This window comes from Halichoerus grypus, chromosome 8, assembly GCF_964656455.1.
Source record: "Halichoerus grypus chromosome 8, mHalGry1.hap1.1, whole genome shotgun sequence".
NCBI lineage: Eukaryota > Metazoa > Chordata > Mammalia > Carnivora > Phocidae > Halichoerus > Halichoerus grypus.
Window position 1 is genome coordinate 80,155,691 of NC_135719.1, and position 9,196 is coordinate 80,164,886.

The 9,196-nt window shown below is 39.9% G+C and overlaps 1 pseudogene; it reads right to left on the minus strand.

The window, feature by feature from the left end:
* Positions 1-8,821: 8,821 nt before the first annotated feature.
* LOC118550141 (U6 spliceosomal RNA) lies at positions 8,822-8,916 on the minus strand (annotated as a pseudogene).
* Between the last annotated feature and the right edge of the window lie 280 nt (positions 8,917-9,196).

Below are 9,196 nucleotides of genomic sequence, written 5' to 3' on the forward strand. Positions count from 1 at the left end.
CACACATTGCTTCCCAGGCACCTGCTGCCTGCACTCAAACCTGGGTCTGGGGCAGCCCCCTGTCCTCTGACACAGAACTTCAAGTATAGCTTTTGTCCTATTGTTTGTCTGCAAGTGGAAGCTAATGTGTTAGACATTAAAAGCATATAATAAGACTATTAAGATGGAGATGACCCAGACAGGGTTAGAACATTTTGTTGGATGACTGTTGTTTAATGGATTCTTGGAGCTAGTAATGTTTTATTTTGAAGTTAAGGTTTTAAAGAACTCTACATTTGCCATTGAGACTCCTGTCCTATAAATAACCCCTTACTACCAATATACAGTCCTTTTTATGGATAAGCACTTAAATATTGTGTCTCACAAGTAGCATTTTTAATTTTTGTGATCTAAAATATTACATGACAGATATAGAAATATGAAAAGTGCAAATATGAACGTGATAATTCTGTAATGTATAATGTTGCTAATATTCTTTTGGTCTCTAAATATTTTCATTATAATCAGATTCATGAATTTTTCATTGATGTATTTCGATTTGAGCATTCCCCACTTCATCAATTCTTTATGTCAAACTTCAGCATTGTTTTAATTTCATATTTAAGTTTTCATTTAATTAGTGCATTATAATACCTTTGCGAGGTATTTAATTAAATAGAGTTTCATTTAATTTTGTTACTCTGTATTTCAGGCAAAATCTGACCACCATTTCTATGTGCTTTGATCACTTTCTTGCTCAGGAATTAGGTCACAGGTTTTCCTTTGGAGCCCAGGGATGGTATGTACTATTTGTGTGTTTGAGGGAAATTAAGATAGGGAGTGATTTGACAATATGAGCTTCAGATAAAACTCAGAAATCTATTCTCATTTACAAAATCTGTATCTGTTCACAATAACTCTCATACAACTTAGGAGACAGAATTTTGTATTTCATTCATTTCTATACTTTCAGTACCTAGGAAAACTTTTCCACATAATTGGTTATCAGTCGATGATAACGAAAGAAGGAAAGGACAATTCTGTTACTGACTCATAATTTTAATTTAAGTTTTCTGTTTGAATTATATTTATAAATTGATTTGTGAAAAATGAAAGTCCTTAAAGTATATATGTGATTATTTAATTGTTTGAGAACATACTGCTTCTTTCCATTTTTATGTCTCTTTTTATTAATGATGCTCTGCTGTTAGAAGGTTTTTCAATTTATTCTTGGACTTGTAATTTTGTTATCATTGTAATGAAAACCTTTCCTTCTGAGATATATAGGAAAACTTTTATAACCATGTATTACTATTATTAGTAGATTGCACAAAGGCATTTGGACTAATCGCTAACGTAGAGATGAGGTTCTACCAACCTCCCTCCACATGTTCATGTATGACTGAATTAGACATTACTAACCACAACCTTTATTTAAGAAAATTATTTCTCTAGTGCTGCAGAGAAATCAATGGAATGAAACAAAGTGAGTAAATATTTAATTCCCTCATTCTCCCGCCCCTACTCAAGCATAGGCTCCTTTCAAGGTCCCTCCAAGTCTTTGTAACTAACGATGGATATAATTGGCAATTGGTAGGGTGACAGTGCTTCCTCTCAGCTGAGTTATGATTGCTGGGTATTTGGTAACTGGCTTTCTCTTACCGGGGAAGTCCTCAGATTAAATTCAGTTTATCACATCTGACCAAAGGAGGTTAGAACCGTAGCCCAACATGTCAATGGGCGATTCTTTCCCTCCTTGAACCACCAGCTCCTGTACCGTAGAAGGAAGATGACTCTTGATTGGTCCATTTCCTCCAGAAGGAAGATGATGGAGTCAGAAGGAAGCATGCTTCTCTATTATTAGTTTATTTCTTCTTAAATCAATTAGAAGCGAGAGAGAAGGCGCAGTTCCTACAAGTTTGAATGCTTGATCATACTTAGATGACAATTGATGCAGTGGAAGAAAACAAGTGTTTTAGCCAGAGTGTGCAGGGAGTACATAGCTCAGATCCAGACACATTCAGGATTTAAACCTTCACCATGATTGGCAAGCCATCTCCAGTGGCTCATGGGCAGATTCCTAATGGAGGCTGTGCCATGGTTTGTAGGGTCCTTGTTGGTTTACTGCCCTCCAAGTGCCCTGGGTGCTGTTCTGCTACGTGCACACCACTCCCCAGGGAACGGTACACCTCAGTATTCTGGATGTGGGCTATAAAGAGCGTTCTCTTTGGCAGCATCCTCCAGAGCTTGGGGAGCCATGTGCTCACTCACATGTTCTCACTTCCCTCCACAGGAAAGTCACAGGCTGGAAGGTTTCTCTTGGCTCAGAGTTGTGCCACATGGGCAGGGGTGAGGAGGGTAAAGTGAAATTGTTCTTCATGCCCTCCTCAATCTATCCAATCTCAGATTTGTTTTGTTCCACAGTGTGCTGTGTCTTTTCTGCTGTACTTCTTCATAAGCACTTTCTTTAGTTTAGTGTATGATTGTGAAGATCAGTGGATTTTTGGGGTGGTGGATACGGTAGAAAATTCCTGTTTTGCCATTTTTATCTCAGTGTTGAAATCTTTTTAAGATTTTATTTATTTATTTCAGAGCAAGGGAGAGAGAGGGAGAGAGAGAGAGGGAGAGCGCAAGAGCTAGGGGGGAGGGGCAGAGGGAGAGGGAGAAGTGGGCTCCCTGATGAGCAGGGAGCCAATGTAGTCTTCAATCCCAGGATCCGGGATTATGACTTAAGCCAAAGGCAGACACTTATCCAACTGAGCCACCCAGGTGCCCCTAAATTTTTTTTTTTTTTTTTTTTTTATTTGAGAGAGAGAGAATGAGAGAGAGCAAGCACATGAGAGGGGGAGGGTCAGAGGGAGAAGCAGACTCCCTGCCGAGCAGGGAGCCCGATGCGGGACTCGATCCAGGGACTCCAGGATCATGACCTGAGCCGAAGGCAGTCGCTTAACCAACTGAGCCACCCAGGCGCCCGCCCCTAAATTTTTAATTTTAGAAGAGTTATATGGAAAAGTGACTGTTTTTGGTGTACAGGTCTGTGAATTTTGAATTTTAGTGCATTGTATAGATCCTGTAACCATCATAAGATCGTGGTACAAAATAGTTTAATTGCTCCCCAGAAGTCCTTTGTGCTATTCTTTTGCCATTACACACTTCTATATTCCCAAATCCTTGCAAATATTGGTCTATTCTTATTTTTGTGTTTTTAAGAATGCCGTATTGATGGGAGCATACAACACATAAGCTTTTGAGAACCACGTGTCTTGGTGGGTGGAAGCACATGCCGCAGGGCACATGCATGACCCCACCTCTGTCTCCACTCTCAGTGTTTCCTACCCCTGAGGTTTTGAACTTTGAAGTTATTTTCATAGGAATAGCTCATCATTTCAAGTGTTTGAATTCCTTTAGAGACTTGATATATAGTTCTACAAAATATATTTGGCAATTGATAATGGAGAGGTGGTGTTGAAGGTGGGATCAACTCATATAATCAAGCTGAGTCACGTTCTGTACACAAGTTTAGTTGTACGAACTCCATCCTAAATTTTTATCAATAGATACTTTCTCAGATTTCAAGGGTAATTTAATTGATGAAGATTCACTCTAGCAGTACTAAATTAGGGTATAGTTATTACCTCTTTTTTCCAGGAGTAGATATGAAATAACATATCCAATAATTCTTAAACATTTTTGCACTAGCAATGTCTGTGCAGAGCTGAACTATAGCACTAGGGTAGGTATTGTGTCTATTAAAGTCTATACCCATGCAAGTTATTTTATTAGTGAGAGAACAATTCAGGATAACCAGAAATACCTAACATTTTACCATTAAAGTGAGAAAATACATCTAAAAGGATAAAAATAACCTCAATAGAATGCAAAAGAAAGTATTAAAATCGGTGGTTCCAAACCTCTAGGAGAATTCTCTTCTAATCGCCTTAGATGGAGCTGTCATGCAGTTACATGTTTTTTTCTAGGATATTGCGTGTACACTTACCTGTGGACTGTCTGCTTCTGCTGATTCTCCAGAAAACTTCAGTTTAAGATCTTTAATATGAGTAACTTTTTCAATTCTTGTCAGTGAAGGATGCATAATGTCATACCAGTTGATAAACATGTAACCAAGGATCCATTTCTTGTACTTTATCCGCCAAACTGGAAATAAATCGTACATATAAGGTCATTTCATGCATCTCAATGGCAACCTTTTTCTGAGACTTTGTTCAGAGCACCAAAGGTTTAGGTCATATAATGGTGATTAAATGAATGGCCACAGAGCAGCCTGTACCTGGGATGAAAGGAAGAGTGTCAAGGGTTCACTTACCTAGTTCAGTTTGTGAAGGTTGGAATATGTATGGGTTGGGACATCTGAGTTATGTGGGCCACAGTGAACAGTTTATAATGAGACAGCCTAGGACTTTGTAAGGGAAGGATGCAGGGCCACGAGGGCTAAGGCTGTACCAGGCCACAGTAGTTCAAGGGTAACTGCTATAATAACTCATTTCAGTTGTAATATTTTATTTGTTGTTTCCACTTTTCCACAGGATTGGGGTGTGACAGGAGAAGTGAAGTTTCTCTGTGAGGCCTAACCTTACCTAACTGTCCCAGAGAAATTTGCTCCGCTATCTAAAGAGTATTTGAAATAGCATAGGAATTAAACACAAAATCCAATTGATATTTAACTCTTGTGATTGCTGTGGTTTTCTGACAGGAGAGTGGTTCCATCCATGTAGAAAATAAAATACTATTACCCTTCCATACTCATAGCTCATGGAGGGAATGCAACTGTGTAAGATCCTTTTGGAGATACTCAAATGTTTCCTTAGGACAGTATTTCAGAACATATTCTTCTACCTTCCAGATTTTATGGGATTTCATTGACTGTGAGAAAAGCATGGATAGCCCCATTTTCTGCCATCCTAGGAGAGTCTCCCCACTGGTGTTTGTTTAATGTTGCATCCAGTATATTCTCAGTGTGAAGTGTTGTCTCTGGAGGATTTTCGCAAGTGCTCAGTAGAGATCATTTGGCTGCACCAGGCAGCTGTCTTGGCTTTGATATATCTTGTTCTCATGGATCAAGCAAATCAATCATTCGTAGTGACTCTTTACAAAATTTAGTGCCAAATTTTCTGCAACCAAGATGGAATTAATTGAACTTTTCCATAGTTTTGTCTTTATGTTTTTAAGGAAGTGCTTACATAAGGATCATCATTGGAATTCATGTTTATGATGACCTGCTCAAGTATTTTTTCTTAGCTTCTACAGTGTCTTTTTAAATCTGAGACTTTGTTTTTTTGACGAAACTTTAAAAAATTTTGTGAGTACATCAAATAATTTATTTACTGTGCTTTTCTATTAGGATGCAGGAGATACATGAAAGGGTTAAGAAAACTTAGAATATTAAGAAAACTCATTGTCTTTATAGTATTTGGAAGCTGTGACCTACCTTAAAAACATACTCACTGACAACAACCACATGATTTTTTGTAAATTGACATATCCAAAAGATATTCATTAGTTCAACTACTTGATTTAATGATGCTTCTTGAGGGATTAGATTTTATAGAGGGGTCTGGAGTAGTAATTGCATGACCAGTATGGTATTGTCTCTTTCAGTGTTTTAAGGCCTCTGGCCAATATGCACCAATTTCCGTCCCTGTCCACCAGGGGGTGCAGCTTCCTACCACAATCACATTTCCTGTGTGAAATGTGGGCTTCCACTGATCATTTCTCTGTCACTCCAACTTCGTGGTGAGAACGAAGAACATTATTTAGGTGATGCTCCAGAGATGAAGTGTTCTCCAGGCTTCGTGACTGTGATACTCTTAATGTTTGGTAAGCAAAATCCTTCTTAAAATTTGGATTCTTTCTTCTTTTGTATTAGCAAAACCTTTAACTATAATTTATCCAAGAGCTTTATGCCCAAGGTGACAAGGTCTCTTTTCTTTTTCCTCAGGACAAACCCATGGAGACTCAGTGACTCAGACAGAGGGCCAAGTGACCGTCTCAGAGAAGGCTTTCCTGACTGTGAACTGTACTTATTCAGCATCAGGGTACCCTGCCCTTTATTGGTATGTCCAGTATCCAGGAGAAGGTCCACGGCTCCTCCTGAAAGCCTTGACGGATAAGGAGAAAGGAAGCAAGAAAGGTTTTGAAGCCACCTATGACAGAGATTCCAAATCCTTCCACTTGCAGAAAGGCTCAGTGCAAGCGACAGATTCAGCTGTTTACTACTGTGTCATGAGTGACACAGTGACAGGGACTGCAGGGGGAGCTGAGCACAAACTCTGAGCAGAGCAGGGGCTTGGATGCTGAGCATCTGTGCCTGATCCACTCTGGTTCCATCACAGTCTGTGGTTGTTTGTCCCTCAGTGTCTGCTTGATACAAAATCATACAAACGATCAGAGCATAGGAACCAGAAGTAACATCCCCCAACCCCAGCTGTTCCTTAGTGACACTGAGAACAGTTTGATGCTAAGAGTTCCTCAGCCAGGGCATAAGTAATTTCAAGATAAAACCACGTAACAGTGAAGTGGTCTCTTGCTCATCCTTGCAGTGAACGTCCAGCCCCACAAGTTGTTCAGGGAACCCTGGTGGGTGTTGCTGTGTCTATGACACGTTTAGAGACACATGGTGTGCCTGAGAAGGTGGTGATGCCCAGTGTCTTCCTGACAGAGTATGGCAGGAGAGCTTCAGCCCCAAACCAGGGTTTATTAAAGAAAGAAGGGAAGGGAAGAAAGGAGGGTGAACACGTGAACCTGAGCAAGGAAAAGAGAGGCCAGCGACCTCTGCCCTGCTTTCTTTTCTAGTGAATCAGGTGGCGACTCAGGCTGATATTCAACATGAAGGGGTGTGGGCAGAAACAGAATGGTGGAAGTGGCTCATGTCCTGGCCAGTTAAATAGATCAGTTGGCTTTCTGACAGTAGGAACTCAAGTGAGATCATTCTCAGTGCCCAGGAAATATGGTGAGAGAAAATGCTCTTGCACTGATGTTTCCTAACAATATAAATCGATAGGGGACACTGGGAAGGAAATCCTATAGATTTCTCTAACTCCCATTTTGCAGCCTCTCACAGAGAGCCACAAATCATGGGACTGGAGAATGTATGGGAGTCAGTGAAGTTGTGCAAAAAATAATAGAAAAGCAATGTCTGTGTTGCAGTGCAAGACTTTGTCAATACTGTTGCAATCTTCTTTAATCATCATCTCCTTATCTGCAGAGTTTATGAATGAGCTATGATCAGAATATTAATACATTCCCTATTATATCTTGGTTAGTTAATTTTTTATTTAATTGGTTTAAAATGTAAATTTTATTTTCAAACCTGTGTAAATATAAATGCATGTGAATATATACTTTAAAGTATTCAAAGGGTATATAATAAGAGTTTTTTCAGACTTTTGGATAAACACGGTAGACTAGGGGTGTCTGGCTGGCTCTGTGGTTTGAGCTGAAATTCTGGTTCTCCGGGTTGTAAGTTCGAGCCCATGTTGGGTAGAGATTACTTAAAATTAGAATCTCTAAAAAAGAACAAACTCATGGTAGATTAATAATACACGTTTATCTCTTGAGTTCTCTAATACTCTTTTTTAAATAAACATTTTATTTATTTATTTGAAGGAGAGAGTGCGCGAGCACAAGTAGAGGGAGAAGAAGGGGAAGGGAGAAGCAGACTTCCCCCTGAGCAGTGAGCCCAACAGGAGGCTGGATCCTAGCACACGGAGATCATGATCTGAGCTGAACTCAGAAGCTTAACTGAATGAGCCACCCAAGCCCCTCTAATACTCTTTTAGAACTCTAGTAAAGACATCCCAAAGGGCAGAAAGCCATAAACAGAAAGAGAAACAGGAAAGAAGCTATCATCAGATAGTGACACCAACCAATTTTAGAAAATAGGCTGAATATGGATGGGGGCGAACTTGCATGAAAGTCTAGATAAGGGGAAACCCCCGTCTAGTGTGGAAGCACCTTAGCGTGTGCTGTGCCCTCTACAAAGGGTCGGGTAAAAGGAGCACCACATACTTTCAGATAATTGAGGAAGATGTCATTGCCCACGTTGGTACACACGTGTGTGTGCACAGGTGTGCATGTGTGTGCGTGTGTTGAAGGTATTGGGGCGGAAGGAAGGATATAAGTAGACCGAGTGGTCACCTCCAGTGCTCAGAACTGAGCATACAGAGCATGGACGCTTACTGTGGTTCAGCTGCGGTAAGGGAAAAATATAAATTCAAAGGATTGATAACTTTTTTTTTTTTTTAGATTTTATTTATTTATTTGAGAGAGAGAGAATGAGAGACAGAGAGCATGAGAGGTAGGAGGGTCAGAGGGAGAAGCAGACCCCCTGCCGAGCAGGGAGCCCGATGCGGGACTCGATCCCGGGACTCCAGGATCATGACCTGAGCCGAAGGCAGTTGCTTAACCAACTGAGCCACCCAGGTGCCCCAAAGGATTGATAACTTAATGACCAAACTCTGGTGTCAATTCTGGCCTTTCTGAACAGAGTTGAGCTGTGGAAATGAAACAGTGAGAAAGAGACCTCAGTAACAGGATCTGAGGGTTGTAGCCTGAACTCTTCAGCAAAGAGTGATTAGATTTTCTGCTTTTGGCCCCAAGATAGGCATCTGAACAGACACTGACAGTGAGGAGGAACACTGGCATAACAGTAGGTACATTGAACAGCTACAGTGATTAGTCTAAACACTTTGTCTTCTTATCACAATGTGATTTATTTCTATTTTAGGTAAATCACATAGTGTGAGCAAACATGACTCTTACACCTTTTTTTCTCATAATTCTTACCTTTTATGTTGTTTACATAATTAATTACAAGCAGTTTTTAGAAATTATGGAATGCTTCAGGAATTTGCACGTCATTCTTGCACACGGGCCTCTGTATCATTCTAATTTTAGTATATGTGCTGCCAAGGCGAGCCCCACCTGTCATATTTATAGTAAGTGCCATCCACCCACTTTTATCATAGATGCAATGAATGAACATATCACAGTTAGCTAAACCATCGATCCGCAATCCTCATTTCAATATAAATTTTACTCATGTTTATTTTCAGAGGTAATGTTTTCAATTAAAGTTGCTTAATACTCAGTGGGTGCTGTACGCAACTGATGAATTGTTGAACACTCTGTCTGAAACTAGTGACATACTATGTGTTGGCTAATTGAATTGAATTTATTTTATTTATTTACTTATTTAAAT